The sequence below is a fragment of the Camelina sativa genome, chromosome 9, assembly GCF_030686135.1.
Source record: "Camelina sativa cultivar CO46 ecotype springtype chromosome 9, ASM3068613v1".
Taxonomy (NCBI): domain Eukaryota; kingdom Viridiplantae; phylum Streptophyta; class Magnoliopsida; order Brassicales; family Brassicaceae; genus Camelina; species Camelina sativa.
The window spans coordinates 21,130,910-21,148,453 of NC_141888.1; the positions used below are offsets into that span (position 1 = coordinate 21,130,910).

A 17,544-nucleotide genomic window follows, 5' to 3' on the forward strand; every position below is an offset into this window, starting at 1 on the left:
TTCTCCTCGATGCTTCTGGTTGGGTGATGTCCTCCTCAGCTCGGGGCTCGTATGATGATGCTCTTTGAGGTTCCGGAGGTGGCAGTCCACGAGTTCCTCCTAGTGGTCCGCTTCTCCCCATCTAAGTAGGTGCTTGTGCCGAGGTAGGAGCTGAGGCACAGCTTGCCTTGTCTTGCAACTCCTTGATTTGGCCTCCCATTATCTTCACCGAACCGGCAAGATCCTTCCCCTTCTTCACCAAGAACTTGTTCATCTTCTTCAACCAGCCAATTCTCTTGTGATTTTCCCTCACTCCAACTGGTTGCTTTTGAGAGCATGCATACTCCTCAAAATCAAACTCCTCCGAGCTCCTAGCCGAACCTTGGTGCATGTGACATTGGATAGGATCATTTGAGCAGCTATGGCGGTTGGATGGACAAACTTGAACAATGTCATGTCATTAGACCTCGCCAGCACGAGGTAGTCCGTATCCAGCCACCTTGGTTCGTGAACAATTCCCTTCAAGGGCACATCGCATGCCACTAAGATTGGTGTGACTAGTCCCCCAATAGAGATCTCTCCGCCTCCTTCTGTCCTTTTCACAGCCCACGATTTCAAGTACAGGAATTGATCAAGTAGCACGAACAACATACTATTATCAGCTATGTCTCCTACTAGCGGTGTTCCATCCATAGCACTATCTAAAACTCCACACAGTGAAACATCTAACAACTGAAGCTCATGGTCGTTCACATTCCCGGTCTCTTTTCTAGCAAAAAGAGTGCATGCTAGGGACTTGTGAAAATACCTCAAAACAGGGCTCCTTATTTGAGCGGATTTGGAGCTTGTGGACTTGTAGGGGTGCATGTCTCCTATTGTCAGCCATAGGGAGACCTCATCTCTTCCTTGCTAACCTCCATACCTTCTCCACTACCAGCTTTGAAGCCATATAGCTTCTCCATCTCCTTGAAACTGAGTTGGTAGTCTTTGTTCCTGACGGAGAAGGTGATGAACCCAATCCCCCCATCGGGTAGTAGGGTCGGGTGGTCCTCGAAATAGTGCAGCTTCAAGGTTGAAAGGAAGTGGACCATCTCCTCCTCATATGCTTCTAGGTGGGATCGCATCATCTGGCCTAGGTGACACATATTGAACAGAAATTCTACATCTCTAGCGATTCCCAACTGCTTCATAGTCTCACGGTGAGGGTATCGGGTACCAACAAAGCTCATCTTCCTTTTGCTTCAGCCTCCGCGAGGCTTGGTGGGGTCTCTCTCTCTGCTCCTCTTCTCTTTCTCTTTCTTCCTCCTCGGCGTGTTGATCTTCTTCCTCAACTGCTCTCTCAACTACCTTCTCAGCCTTCTCCGAAGCCGGTCTTTTCCCCCTTGCAATTGCGGCTCTACTCCATGATCGAGAGGTTTGGATTTCACCTTGTTCTTCTCCTCCAGCATCAGAATCGACCTCCCTCTTCCCAATTTTCCATTTTTTTTTTATTTATAAAAATTGCAAAGAGAGAAAAATTAAATAAAAGTAAATAAAGCAAATAGACTAAAATTAAAAGATACATTTGGGACTTCCTCCCAAGTGAGCTTGTTTAAAGTCATTAAGCTTGACTCTTCATGCTCCTTAAGCATGGGATCCATGTGGAAGAGGTTCTGGGTTCCTCTCCACTATAGTAGGCTGGTTCAAAACATCTTCCAGATTTTGTCCAGGTTCCATGGCAAATGTGGTTTTGACCTCTTCAAGATGTAGCATTTTCCTTTGTTTGGTCCTGGTGGAGAAAGCTTGACCATTTATGATTGGCCTCTTAACCCCTTTCTTCACATCAAACTCCATCTTGAAGTGCTCACCATGCTCTATCTTGATCTTGCCTATTCACTTCGATCACAGCACCAACTGTTGCCAAGAATGGTCTTCCAAGAATCAGTGGATCATCCGGTTCCTTATCCATATACAGGATCATGAAGTCGGTACGCACTTCCAGTCTCCCAATCCTTAGAGGCAGATTCTCCAGAATGCCAATCGGATGTCTCACCGTTCTATCAGCTAGAACCAAATACAACTTACTTGGTTTGAAATCGGTGAATCCCAACTTGTTAGCAACTGAAAGTGGCATAATGCTGACCAAAGCTCCAAGATCACACAAACAGCTTTTGAAGATCCAAAGTCGTATCGAACACGGCAATGTGAAAGAGCCAGGATCTTCAAGTTTTTCCTCAATTTCTCCCAGATGTGTGCTTTATCTCCCAAAGAGAATGGGAAAAGCCTGAGCTTGAATCCATCTTCACTCGCTCCATTTATCTTAGTTAGGCTACAAAGCCTATCAAATTCATCCAGATGATCCAATGGGTCCTCCATTGGCAGTCCATGAAACTTGTTGCTCTGTATCATCTGGATGAGACTACTCTTGATCTCAAAATTGTTGTTCTGCACAGCTGGTGGCACAATGCCATTCCTCTGAGTGTGAGTAGTCGGAGCATCTCCTGCTCCTATGTTGGTCCTTGCTTGAGGAGCTGGTGGACCGTTCTGATTATTCATCGTCTCCTCAATGGTTTCTAGTTTTGGTTGAACTTGTTGTTGTCTGAGTAGCCGAGGTCTGTCGATGTTGTCGATGAAAGGACTCAGGTTTTGGCTACCTCTGGATCGTGTTTGCATGTACAGGCTAGTATCCGAGTGTGTACACAATGATCAACTCGATCCAGGTGATCGAGTGACGGGTCGGGTGGGTGCTCGGGTTGTACCTGAGATTCAAAACAAACAAAATCGAAAGCAAACAAGTCAGTATCCGAAACAAATATAAACAAACGGACTTGATCTAGCAAGTCCTGAAATCCTAAACGTAGCAAAATTAAAACAACCAAATGGCAACGGTGCCAAATTGATAGATAGGTTTTCACCCAGGGTACCAATTCCCTATGTAGTTGTAGTACAAAGGGTTATCAATCCAAATGGTTGTGTATTTCTAGCAGGAAGGATATGATCAGCACAATACAAGTCAAGCCAAGAAAATAAGGTTTTGGTTCTAACAGTGCTAATATAAACAAAGTAAAAGATTATAAACAAGTGAACCACACGACCTAAGATCTCGATGCAAGCAATCGAATGCAGGATCGAGTGGGGTGGTCGAGTATGCAAGTAAACTATGAACAGCTCGAGGTATTACTCGATGCAGGTTATCGTGTACCTGATCGGGTAAGTGGTCGAGTAAGTAAAGAAAATGCAAGAAATGAAATACGAAAGTTCCTAAGGATGGGGGTAATCGAATCCTAAGTGTTCTAGACCAGTACGGATGCCTTACATGCCTCAAGCAATTATTTCCTAGAAAATGAACCTCTAAAACCTTGTCACCACACTTTCGCACTAGCAACAATCAACCTTGAACATACTACCACACTGTCGCACTAGCAATATGAACAAGCAGGCATTAACAACAATTCATTTTTTGTCAGTAAACTTAGACTTATCTGATTTTGTCACTCAAAGTTAAGTATACCTCTAGCATTGACCTAATCAAGCATTTTATCTACTCCTTTCGGCCTGTAGCATTGTAAACGCCCTAGATCTAATCTCAACCTGTCGGTGTCGGTCTGTTGACTGCATTAAGAACATCAACCTAGAAGGAAATCTATCAGTCATAACAATCAACTAAAGCATCCTAACCGATCAAGAACACCTAATCATCTATCCCATCCCTAGAAACTTTTCTACACTACTCGGACATAGAAACGAATGACAAAGCAATAGAAATAAACGAAAATGACATTATATTAAAAGATAGAGTAGAGTAGAAAGAGTATGGGATAAAAATCTAAGAAAACTTCAAAATAAAAGTACAAAAACAAGAAGAAAATGTTGAGTCGCTCAGTTCTCTCACAGAAGCTCTCGCTCTCTGGTTTGAGGGTCTGCGGCGTGCTCGTTTGCGAGCTAAGGAAAGAGGGGGTTTATATATGGAAACCCATTTGACCTAGCTTCCCAGACCTGTCCGATGGTCTACTCGATGGGGTACACGAGGGTTGAGTCGGGGAACTCCTCGGGTGGATCTTTGGGTTGCTCTTCGCGCTCTTGGATCCTCTTCGATCGTGTTGGGGTTCAGACTTGTTCTTGTAGCTCGATGGCTCCTTCGGGTACATGCTCGAGTTGTCCTTGTTTTTCCCCATTTTTGGCTCTTTAGCACCTGTTTTCATCCAATATATGCAAATGTAGAAATGCAACACCCTAAATGCTCTAAAACTTGATTCCTAAAGTAAATGATCTAAAAATGCTAAGTTAGAAGTATGAACAATGCAAAAGATGGACAAAAAAGATGCTAAAAACATGTAAATTAGAGTGTTATCACGCACCAATAACCTACTGGTGGATTTGGATGTGATTTCCTTTCCACGGTGAGAGGTTAGGATCGATACCCTGCAGGACCAGCTTAGGGTCTATGGGGACAAGTTAGCTGGAGGCTAGTAGGGTCCACGGAACGGGTTTTGCTTATCTGATTTACACTATATACTCAATAGAAAAACATAAATGTAAACTCAAACATATATATAAATATAAAGTATATGTTCTTAGCTTATTTCTTTATTCAATACTAAACTAAAATATAACTACAAATTCTTCTTGCATGATAGTTTGTGCACAACAACAACAAGGAATTTTATATATGTTGTAGTATTCGAACCAACAACCATATATGGAATTCACTCTAGTATAAAGGCGAATCATGTAATTGGGTGTCTTTTGAAATTTTCACATCACATCCATGAGGAAACATAAGCATATAACTTCGAGTTACAGTTACATCTACCTTCATTGACCACCTGCACATATATATAATCAATATCAAGAATTTGATTGTAGTATAAATAAATTGCATAATTAGTAATCAATTAGCTGACAAAAAATAAACCTATATCTAAACAAATGGTGGATAAAAACGGCCATCAGCAACTTAGCAAAGTAAGCCCCAACACAAAGTCTTGAACCAGCGCCAAAGGGAACATAATTTTTGGATATTATCGCGTCCAAGTATGTGTTTGATTTAATATATATAAAAAATTGTATATGATTAGTAGAATATAGAGCAAATACGTTAAAGATGAGTGTCAACTTTAAATGACCTTCCAACACCATGGATTAAATAGTAAAGGATCCTCGTATGTGTTTGGATTGAAATGGACCCTAGTATTGATCGAGGGCTTGAGATCAAGACCGGCCGTACGAGTGTCCGTACGAGCGTCCGTACGATTAGGCCTTTAGGCCATGGTTCGGTTGGATGAGTAAGAGAGAAGGGCCTTGATCAATATTGAAGTCCATGGAGAGAAGGATCTAGAAGAGAGGAGAGAAAAATATCTATGAAGTCACATGTCTACCTTGGGAGCGAGTGTAAGGGAGTCAACCAAGGGAAGGAGATGTCGCTTTCTCTCATTAAAGCCGATTAAGACTTGTGTACTATTAGCTCTCTCTCCTTCCTTTTGTATCCCCACCGGCTATATGCTCAATGTCTACCTATATATAGTCATGTAACAACATAAGGAAAATACTAATTAAGTCTTTTGATTCACATTCTCTTTTATCTCTTATTCTCTCGGTTTCTCTCGATTCTTCCTTAGTTAATTCTGCAATTCTAACAACTAGCATATCCCATGAAATTCCAACCCGCTGGAATTGTATAATCACCAATCTGGATATCATGATCAGTTCTTCTAAGCACTACAGGTACTGTGGATGTAATCCTAAGAGACTCATTGATCACCTGAAACAAAATATTGCTTTTGTGAGCTAATACAATATATATGAAAATAGTCTTGGGATTTAAACTAAATCAAAGAAAATAAAAAGAATATTATATATATTGTACATGACTTTGGCACATACTAACCATATCGGTGAAAGTCATGGTTTTATAGTCTTCCCATGTTAGGCCGGACTCTTCCTTAGTCCTATCTCTAAAAATTCGTGCACGCTCTCTATGAAGCTCTTGCATGACTTTAGGATTTTCGCTTATGAGCTTTACTGTAGCCGCAAGAAGTCGCGGCGTTGTTTCATTAGCAATTAGGAAGAAAGTGATTATGTACTTGATTGCGTTCTCCATGCCTATCAATTCTTTTCCTTCTTCCTTTTCTCCAAATATGATCTTAGAGAATTCACCTAACTCCTCTCCTGATACTCTCTTCTTCAACACTTCCTCCTTTATTAACTTCATCATCCTACTTCTCGCCTGCCACAAAACATCACCATTACAGCCTCCATCATTTTGCACTACAGCTTATGCAAATATAGTGCTAATAAAGGTTATTAAAATTCTTACATTCATCAAATTATAGAAACCTATCCCGGGATAGTTAAAAGAGAACTTAAACCAACGACTTGGGAAATATATCCAACATAATGCGAGTTCTTTGGCCGCCTCTGGTTCCATCTCACCCATAACTTTCTTTGCATGGCATTCAATTAAGATCTGTAACGTTTAATTTTACCAATAATTTATCTGGTTGAGTATAATATATTCTTTCTAGAATTTAATATATGACCTTTTTCTGTTACCTTGCTTGTTGTTTCCTTAACGTCAAAGGCAGCTGTTCCGAGATCCTTCCTCCAAGTATGTTCGAGTCACGAGATCGATGTCTTCCATTATTCTCAATTTTAAACCTTGTGAACCCAACAATTGAAATGTCAAGTTCCGAACATGTTTATGGGATTGGGTGCTCTGCGTAAAAAAGTTGTTATCTCCAAATAGTCGTGTTATGCTCCTCGTGACACCAGGAATACGACTTGTCTTTGCTATTTTCATATTCAATTCATTATCCATTGAGATAATAATTTTGCCTCCAAATAAGCTAGTCCGAAAAACTGGTCCATGTCTATATTTCCGTAAATAATGACAAAACAAAGAAATACTAAAGTTAATTAAGTAATAAATATTAAGAAACACTATTTCTTAATATGCATTAAAAAATAATTTATGCTAATGTAACTTAGGTAAGAAAAAACCTTTCTAAACATCCATGCTAAAAATAAAAAAGCGAACCTAAGGATTCTCTTCGTTAGGAACGTTGAACACTGAAGAGCATTATGAGGCTTCATGAATTCAATAGTTTCTCCTATGATTGGAAAACCCATCGACCCTGGAGGAAGTTTTCCATTACACTTTGGATTGCTCCATTGATAGATCAAATGATATAGCTTAACCACTATGAATAAAACTATCGGAAGCCATAGCTTGTAAACATCTTCTTATTGATTTCTTTCTTTCAACTATTTTGGATATGTTTGTTTTATGGACACTACAAGAAAACAGGTGATTAGCGAATATAAATAGCGACTATATATGAAGTCGTCAAACATAACGACTACTTAGTGACTAATTAGCGACTATTTTGTGACTACAGATAATTAGTCGCTATTGAGTCACTCTATAGCGACTAATTGATACAGTCGGTACGGTGGTCATATTTTAACGACTACAAGGCGACTATTTTGTTGATGGAATTATGTCGTCGCAACTTAGTCGCTAAATTAACGACTACAATACGACCACAACAGATAGTCGTATACTTTGGCGATTAATCTGCGACTCATTCGGCGAGTCATATGATAGTCGTACCGTGGTCGTAAAATAGTTGCTAAATTAACGACTACGGTACCGACCACATTAGGTAGTTGTATATTTGGCGACGACTCATACGGCGAGTCATTATATAGTCATCTTGTAGTCGCAAAATAGTCGCAAAAATACAGTTAAAAAAATATGTTTTCCATGTGAGGGTTGGTGTACCAACTTTTATTAAGGTAGTCACCTAGGAAAGTCTATAAAAACGAGTTGCACTCATTTGTTCTCTTCATTCCAAGACAAGTCACTTTCCTTTCCTAAAAAAAAAATCTAAATCAAAAAAAAAAGTTTGGCTTTATATAATCTTATATTTTCTTCCAAAATATATATATATATATATATATATATATATATATATATATATATATAATGGCGGGATATTACAATTATGGTGGTAATGGCGGTAATTATCTGGAGTGGATGTACAAAAGGTTCGATGAAGTGACGAGAAATTTTTCATCTGAATTCGAAGTGGCGGTGAACTAATTCTTATCATTTGCAAGTAGCCAAGATACAGTTCAGACTAATGGGTGTAAGTTTCTCTGTCCATGTAGTGTTTGCAAGAACAGTAAATGTCTCTCGGGTAGAAGAGTTATGAGTCATCTGTTTTGTAATGGATTTATGCCTGATTATTTTGTTTGGTATAACCATGGAGAAGAAATCAATTTGGATATAGGAAGTAGTTACACTGATAGGACGTATAATGGGAGTCATGAAGAAATGGGTAATGTAGTAAAAGATCCATATGTGGATATTGTGAATGAGGCATTTCGTTATAATGTGGGTTTTGATGATAATTATCATCAAAATGATAGTTATGAGAATGTGAAAGAACCGGTACAAAACCATTCGCAGAACTTTTACGACTTGTTAGATAGTGCAAAAACTCCTTTATATGATGGTTGTCGTGAAGGTCACTCGCAATTGTCATTAGCTGGACGAGTCATGCAAAATAAGGCGGAGTATAATATGAGTGAAAAGTTAGTAGATTCGGTTTGCAGAATTTTGACGGATTGTTTACCAGAAGGCAACCAGTCTACCGGTTCACATTACGAGACAGAGAAATTGATGCGTAATTTAGGCCTCCCATATTATACAATTGATGTTTGTATTAACAATTGTATGATTTTCTGGAAAGAAGACGAAAAGGAAGAGACATGTCTATTATGTGGTTCACCAAGATGGAAGCCTAAGGAGGACATACGGAGAACAAGAGTACCATATAGTCGTATGTGGTATCTATCTATTGCTGATAGGTTGAAGAGAATGTATCAGAGCCAAAAGACTACAGCGACAATGAGATGGCATGCGGAGCACCAATCAAAAGAGGGAGAAATGAATCATCCTTCTGATGCGGCGGAGTGGAGATATTTCCAAGAGCTTAACCCTCGGTTTGTGGAAGGACCCCGTAACGCCTACCTTGGATTATGTACCAATGGGTTCAATTCATTTGGCATGTCTCGTAATCATTCGTTGTGGCCTGTGATCTTGACTCCATATAATTTACCCCCTGGTATGTGCATGAATACGAAGTACTTGTTTCTTACAATTCTGAATTCTGGGCCAAATCATCGACGAGCTAGCCTCGATATCTTCCTACAACCTCTTAATTAGGAGTTAAAAGAGTTGTGGTCTACTGGAGTCAATGCATACGATGTGTCCTTGAATGAAAACTTTAATCTAAAAGCAGTGCTGATGTGGACGATAAGTGACTTTCCGGCATATAGCATGTTATCGTGATGGACCACCCACGATAAATTGTCTTATCCAATTTGCATGGAAAGTACAAAGTCGTTTTATCTACCCAAAGAAAGGAAGACATGTTGGTTTGATTGTCACCAAAGATTCCTGCCTCATGGTCATCCATTAAGGAAAAACAAAAAATATTTTCTGAAGGGAAGAGACGCTTCTAACGACTATCCACCGCAGTCTTTAGCTAGTGAGCAAGTTTATTATGAGCGTTTGAAATGTGTAAATCCACCAAAAACCAGGGAAGTCGGTGGTAACGGTCATGAAAAGAAGATGTCGGGCTATGGAAATGAACATAATTGGCACAAAAAAGCATATTATGGTCGCTACTTTATTGGAAAGACCTCAATCTCCGACATAATATTGATGTGATGCATACCGAGAAGAATTTTGTGGACAACATCTTGTATACTGATAATCGGATTTTCACCCCAGAGTATCAATTCTCTATGCAGTTGTAGTACAAAGGGTTATCAATCCAAACGGTTGTTTATGCTAGCAGGAAGGATGCAATCAGAACAATGCAAGTCAAGCCAAGCAATTAAGGGTTTTGTCTAACAGTCCTAAAATAATAAAAGAACAGAATATAAACAAAGAACCACACGACCTAAACACTCGATGCAAGCATTCGAGTACAGGATCGGGTGGGGTGATCGAGTAAGCAAATGAGCTATGAACAAGTCGAGGGCTTACTCGAAGCAGGTGATCGTGTACCTGTTTGGGTAAAGGATCGAGTGATGAATGAAAATGCAAGCAATTAAGATAAAAAAGCTTCTAAGGATGGGGTAATCGAATCCTAAGTATTCCTTACCAGTACGATCAGGAATACTTAAACCTCACAATCCTCAACGATTCATTATTGTCAGTAAACCCCTTACTCATCTAATCTCTTAGGCTAAGTAAGTAAACCTCTAGCAATGGTTGATTCAAGCATCTCATCTACACCTCGGGTCAAACAGCAGTATGAAACTTGGAAAATGCTCATCAAGATCTCCTATGCTCTTCCTTTTTAGCGCCCACCTCCCTTTATGTAGTACAGTACATTAGTTACATTGGAGTATTTGTATATGAAGCTGTCGTTTGTTTTGTTTATTTCGACAGGAGACAAAAACCAGAAATTCTTTTTAATTAATACTAATAATATTTCTAATACAGCATTTATTAGAAATATTTATGACTAATACAGCATTTATTATAAAATGTTTTGGAGTTGTCTAGACAAAAACATGAGAAAACAGCAGTTTTAATAAAAAATTAGCAACATATACACTACTTTATAATACTAAAGTAGTGTATATATTTAATAGCATAGACAAGAATTGAACGGTCCATGTTATAACTATTTCTGTATACTCCAATGCTACTAATGTACTGTACTGAATAAAGGGAGGTGGGCGCTAAAAAGGAAGAGCATAGGAGATCTTGATGAGCATTTATGACTACACATGTCTTACATGCCTCAAGCAAATATTCCCTAGACAATGACTACACATGACTATACATGTCTTACATGCCTCAAGCAAATATTTCCTAGACAATGAATCTCTAAAATCTCGTTAAAACACTCTCGTGATAGAAACAATCAACCTTGATCACTCCCCTACCCAACTCTCGTTGGAGAAACATGACCAAGCAGGCAATAAGAACCGATTCATTATTGTCAGTAAATCCCTTACTCATCTAATCTCTTAGGCTAAGTAAGTAAACCTCTAGCAATGGTTGATTCAAGCATCTCATCTACACCTCTCAGTGGTAAAACACCTTAGATCTAATCTCATCCTCTCGGTTGGTTGACAGCATTAAGAACACCAATCTAGAAGGGAATCTATTAAACATATACAATCAAACTAAGATATCCTAACCGATCAAGAACACAAAATCATCTATCCCATCCCTAGAAACTTTACTACACTACTCGGAAATCATAGCAAGAAACATAAAAGCATATATGAACGAAAATTGCAATATAATAAACGATAGAGTAGAGAAGTAAGAATACAAGATAGAAATCTAAAGAAATGATAAAAAGATATGAAAATAATCCTAACAAAAAGTGAAAAGAGTTTTGGGTCGCTCAGTTCTCTCTCAGAAGCTCTCACTCTCTGGTTGGAGTGTTTGCGGCGTGCTCGTTTGCGAGGAAGGAGAGGAGGGGTTTATATATGGAAACCCTTTTGACCTAGCTTCCCAGTCCGGCCCGAGGGTCTACTCGATGGGGTACACAAGGATAAGATTGGGTTACTCCTCGGGTAGATCTTCGGGTTGTTCTTCCTGCTCTTGTATCCTCCTCGATCGTGTTGGGGTTCAGACTGTTCTTGCTGCTCGATGGCTCCTTCGGGTACATGCTCGAGTTTGTCCTTGTTTTCCCCCATTTTAGGCTCTTAAGCACCTGTTTTCATCCAAAGTATGCAAATCAAAAAATGCAACACCCTAAATGGACTAAAAGTGAATTCCTACAGTTAATGACCTAAAAATGCTAAGTTAAGGGTATAAACAATGCAAAATATGGACAAAAAGGATGCTAAAAACATGTAAATTAGGGAGTTATCAGACCCCAAAACTTAAATCTTGCTAGTCCTCTAGCAAGGAAGTAGGAGGGTGCGGCTTAAAAACGGGGACTCATAACCTTTGTATTGCTAAGCGAAAGATTCAAGGTATAGTCCTTAAAGATACTTTAATGGTGCTAAGATCAATCAACATACTTACAAATATTTTTCTATGATTATTACCATGCATCGATCTAGTTCAACCTCCAACTAAAAGTAAAGAACATCTCTTTCACATTCAATTAAGTATTTGGAGAATTCTTGCAAATGGAAGGTAAATCAAGCTCAATCGGTTTCAAGGGTAAGGCTCTTTGGTAAGGTTCTTTGGTAAGGTGGTTTCAAATAAATTCTTTGGGTGGTTTTCTCTCAAAAGAAGGAATGCTAGACAGTTGTAAAAACTATCTAAGATTGAGAACAATTTGGGCATACAAAGCTTAACTCTTGATGATCTACCCTTTTCTCATTCACTTTTTTTTTTTTAAAACCCCCCAAGAATTAAACTATCCACAACCTTGACTTTAGCTCTCTTTTTTTTTGTAATCCCTAAGGTTTAAACTTTAAACATCTAGCTCTCTTTTTTTTTTTTTTCTTTCTTTGCTAAACTCCTAATATGTATATATATATTTTTTTCTTTCTTTCTAGGAGACTATAGCAAGATCTTTTTCTCTCTTTTGTCCCTTTTTTTTTTACTTAGAGACTTAGAGCTAATTGATTCTAACATTAGGGACTTCTTTTCTCTTTTTTTTTTCCTTAACCCAATCCCAATTAAACATGCTAACCACCTATCTTTCAAAACCAAATCTATCAGCTAGTTCAAATTCTAACTGAGCTAAATCAAGAGGCAGTTCTTTGTCGTTATCAATACTCTAAAGGTTTCACAACCTATAGCACAATGAAAAAGGCCTCACTCAACAATTCACAACAAGGTTTGAAAGAAAGGCTTGGGATCATGGCTAGGACAACCAAATCGGGTTAAACGAAAAGATTAATAAAAATAGAGTGCTAACCCGAGTTTAGAGTTACCATGAGCAAGTATTCAAATTCCATAAGCAAGAAATTTTAAGTTCAAATTAAGTCCAATAATATAGAAATGTTCCTATGTTCAAGCAAGTGGAGGAAGCATTCAAAAGACACAAGGTTCTAAGCAAAGATTTTTCATTTTTTTCAAAAGATTGATCTAGCAACAATGAACTGTGATTAAGGTAGCTTCAATCCTAAGTTTTGATTCTAAACAAGGTAGTTTTAATCATTGTCCCCTAAAATGTATATGCAACAGTCCTATATGAAACAAACTAGAATCAATCCTAATATGTAAATGCTACTACATGAACATTCTCTTTTTTTTTGTAAATTTTTCAAAAAAAAAATTTAGGTTTTTTTCAATGCACATAGATGCAGACTCAAATGAATAAAACTAGCATGCAAAAATTTGAAATAAGAAAATAAGAAAATAAAACACAATGTTAAATACATTCTAGGACCCTCCCCCAAACTTAAATTACATAGTCTCTGTGTAAATAAAAGCTGGAAAAAGAATCGGAGAATCACACAAAATGAAATAAAACTAAATGCAGTGTTATTTACAAAGGTTGGATGAATTTGGTACCTCATGGGTTGGTGAAGAAGGAGGTTGTAGCAGCCTCCATACTCGCCAACGTGTAGCCATGGTCATCACCGGCTTCAGCAGGTGCCGGGGTTTGCTCGTCAGAGAGCTCAGTGATATGCACGGACGACCTACTCGGACCATCATCCGAGGGGTTGATCATGGGGGGCATCGCGTAGCTCCTGTATGGGTATGGTGGAAGAGGTCCAGAGTGATAACCCGTATAGCCACTCGCAGGGTGCATCGTATACGGCATCGTGTATGGCATCTGGTAAGGCGGAGGGAAGAGTCCTGAGTAATCACCTGATTGTGTGCACGATGGGTGCATCGGGTAAGGCATCGAGTATCCCACCGGGTTAAGCATCGGATAGGCGTCTGAATGGCTTCTCCGTGATACTTCAGGTCTTGTGACATTCTCCTCGGCTTGGGGCTCATAGTAAGATGTCCTGTGAGGTTCTGGAGGTGTCAGTCCTCGAATTCCTCCTAGCGGTCCGCTTCTCCCCATCCATGTTGGTGCATATGCCAAGGTAGCGGCTGAGGCACAGCTTGCCTTGTCTTGCAGCTCCTTGATCTGACCTCCCATAGTCTTCACCGAACCGGTAAGATCCTTCACCTTTCTCACCAAAAACGTTTTCATCCTCTTCAGCCATCTGATCCTCTTGTGGGCTTCCCTTACTCCAACGGGTTGCTTTTGAGAGCAACCATACTCTTCAAAGTCAAAATCTTCCGAGCTATCTCCCTGTCTCTGCCCGGTTGCCTCTCTCTTCTCAGCTTCGGATTCCTCCTCCGGATTGTACAGCTCCTCCAAAGGCGGTGCAAAGTCGATGTTGTCTCCCAGCCGGACCTTGGTGCACACTACATTGGGTAGGATCATTTGGGCGGCTCCGGTGGTTGGATGGACGAACTTGAAGAGCATCATGTCGTTTGGCCTCTCGCAGGCCAAAAATCGCGCCAGCACGAGGTAGTCTACGTCCAGCCATCTCGGGTCATGAACCACTCCTTTCAAAGGCACATCGCACGCCACCAAGATCGGTGTAACCAGTCCTCCAATGGAGATCTCTCCGCCCCCTTCTCTTATCTTCATAGCCCATGACTTAAGGTAGAGGAACTAATCGAGCAGCACAAAGACCATGCTAGTATCCACAACATCTCCAACTAGCTGTGTACCATCCCTAGCATTTTCTAGAACTCCACACAATGCAATTTCTAGCAGTTGGAGTTCATGATCATTCACATTCCCAGTCTCCTTCCTAGCAAAAAGAGTACATGCGAGGGACTTGTGAAAATACCTCAAGACAGGGCTCCTTTTTGAGCGGATTTGGAGCTTGTGGACTTGTAGGGGAGTTTTTCTCCTATTGTCAGCCATAGGGACCTCATTTCCTCCTTACGCACCTCCATTCCTTCTCCACTCCCAGCTTTGAAACCATACAGCTTCTCCATCTCCTTGAAAGTGAGCCGGTACTCCTTGTTTCTCATGAAGAAGGTGATGAACCCGATCCCCCCATCGGGTAGTAGGGTTGGGTGATCCTCAAAGTAGTGCAGTCGAAGTGTGGAGAGAAAGTGGACCGTCTCCTCCACATAAGCTTCAAGGTGGGCTCGCATCATATGGCCCAGGTGGCACATGTCGAACAAAAACTCGACATCTCTAGCTATGCCCAACTGCTTCATCATCTCACGGTGAGGGTAATGGGTACCAACAAAACTCATCTTGCGGAAAACCTTGAAGAGCTTTGCCGGAGTCTCCACTTCCTTCTGTTTCAGCCTCTGCAAGGCTTGGCGTGTTCTTTCTCTCTGCTTCTCCTCTCGCTCACGGTTCTCCTCCTATGTATCTCGATCCTCTTCCTCAGCTGCTCTCTCAGCTACCTTCTCAGCCTTCTCAGGAGCTGGTCTCTTTCCTCTTGCAACCACGGCTCTGCTCCTTAGCCGCGACGTTTGGATCTCCTCTGGCTCTTCTCCACCAGCATCAGAATCGACCTCCATAGGGTCGGTAAGAGTTCTCTCGGACGTAGACAGGTTCCTACATCGAGGAGATCGGCGAACAGCACTCGCCATAAAACTTGGTGAGTGAACCCGATGGTCTACACGATCTGTTGCTCAAGCACCGGATCGGGTTGAGTATCGGGTTGGGGAAGCGAAACGTCCAGCTAGCGGTTGGGAATGCGGAACGTCTCTTCTTCCTTAGGATTCTCGAGGTTCGATGGCATCACCTCCGGTTGTAGCAGCGGCGGAGGTTGATCTTCTTCCCTTCCTTTGGTAGGTTTTCGTGTGTGGTTCCATTATCGAATCCTTGAGAAGAAAAAAAGCTAAACTTCAAGATTAATAGGGTTAGTTCCAAAAGAAATTCAAAGATCACTCAAGTTTGAGAGGGAATAGAAAGTAGAAAAACAAAAAGCTTTTTAGAGTAGAGAGACTTATCATAGCTGCTGAGGGAGGAGGGTTCGAATCCCTTTAAATAGAGTAGGGTTAGAAGCTTGGGCATCACCGAGAGTGGGCTTGGCCTTGTGGAATTCGGACTCTACTCGCCACCCGAGCATGGATACGATCAAGCGCGTCGAGTACGGTGTCGGGTTGACCCTCTGGTTCCTCAAATTTCCTTTTTCACTTTTCTCTTTTTTTTTCTTATAAATAAATATTCAAAAATAGAAAATCAGGTAGAATAAATAGATAAAACTTAAAACAAAACAAATGATACATTTGGGACTTCCTCCCAAGTGAGCTTGTTTAAAGTCACTAAGCTTGACTCTTCATGCTCCTTAAACATGGGATCTAGGTGGGAGAGATTCTGGAATCCTCTCCACTGTAGCAGGCTGGTTCAATTGATTCTCCAAGTCTTGTCCAGGTTCCAAAGCAAAAGTGGTGTTGACTTCTTCAAGATGTTTAACTTTTCTCTGCTTTGTCTTAGTGGAAAAAGCTTGCCATCAATGGTTGGCCTCTTGATTCCTTTCTTTAAATCAAACTCCATCTTGAAGTGCTCCCCATGCTCAATTCTGATCTTGCCTTGCTTCACCTCAATAACAGCACCAACTGTTGCCAAGAATGGTCTTCCTAGGATCAGTGGATCGTCTGGTTCCTTATCCATATCAAGGATCATGAAATCAGTAAAGACTTCCACTCTTCTGATCCTGAGTGGCAAGTTTTCTAGGATCCCAATAGGATGTCTGACCGTTCTATCAGCTAGAACCAAATACAGACTACTTGGTTTAAAACTGGTGAAACCCATTTTGTTGGCAACTGACAGTGGCAAGATGCTGACTGAAGCTCCAAGGTCGCACAAGCAATTCTTGAAAATCCGAAGTCCTATCGAGCATGGCAAAGTAAAAGAGCCAGGATCCTCCAATTTCTCCTCGATTCGCAGCTCAGGATCTAAGCACACTCCACTCCTGAGAATCTCATACCCAATCTCCTTGACAGCTCCTTAACCTCATTCTCCAGCCGAGCTGCCTCCTTGGCAGATTCCTCTTAAAGTTCGTGTGGTGGCAAAAGCTTAGGAGGTGGAGCTTTACGCCTGGCCATACGTTCTGCAAGCGCCTCCAGTTGGATGTCAAGAGCAGCATTGAACCTTTCCTCTAGTTCCCCTTCTCCTACTACAGGTAGTTGAGGCTGATCTCTCATTTCAACATCTACTTGATGTATCATCCGATCACCATCATCGGGTGAGTCATCGGGTTCCGCCTCGGGTTGTTCTTCAATTCGTGATTCTCGAACCAGTGCTCGATCATCAACTCGATCAGTCTCCTCGGATGAAGGCTCGGGTTCATACTTGGATATGTAGTAATTGGCCTCATTTATCTTAGAGTGATCCATATCCTCCCCATCTTGAACATCACTGTCCTCAGTGAGGTAATCCTCATAGACATCATCAAGGAAGATGGCTTGGGCAGTTGCATAATCCTTAGGGTTCTAAATAGCTTTACCTGGGAGCTGGTTGATCTTTGGAGCTGGTTGGTTGTTGTGGTGGCCTTCTAGGTACCTTAGCTTAGTGTTGAGCTAATCATACTTGGCGTTCAAATCATTGTATCCAGAATCGATCTTGTTGCTCATCTCCGCAAATCGTTTTGCGGTGTCCATAGCTG

General features: G+C 40.7%; 1 pseudogene; it reads right to left on the minus strand.

The window, feature by feature from the left end:
- Positions 1-4,669: 4,669 nt before the first annotated feature.
- LOC147938423 (cytochrome P450 708A2-like) lies at positions 4,670-8,179 on the minus strand (annotated as a pseudogene).
- Between the last annotated feature and the right edge of the window lie 9,365 nt (positions 8,180-17,544).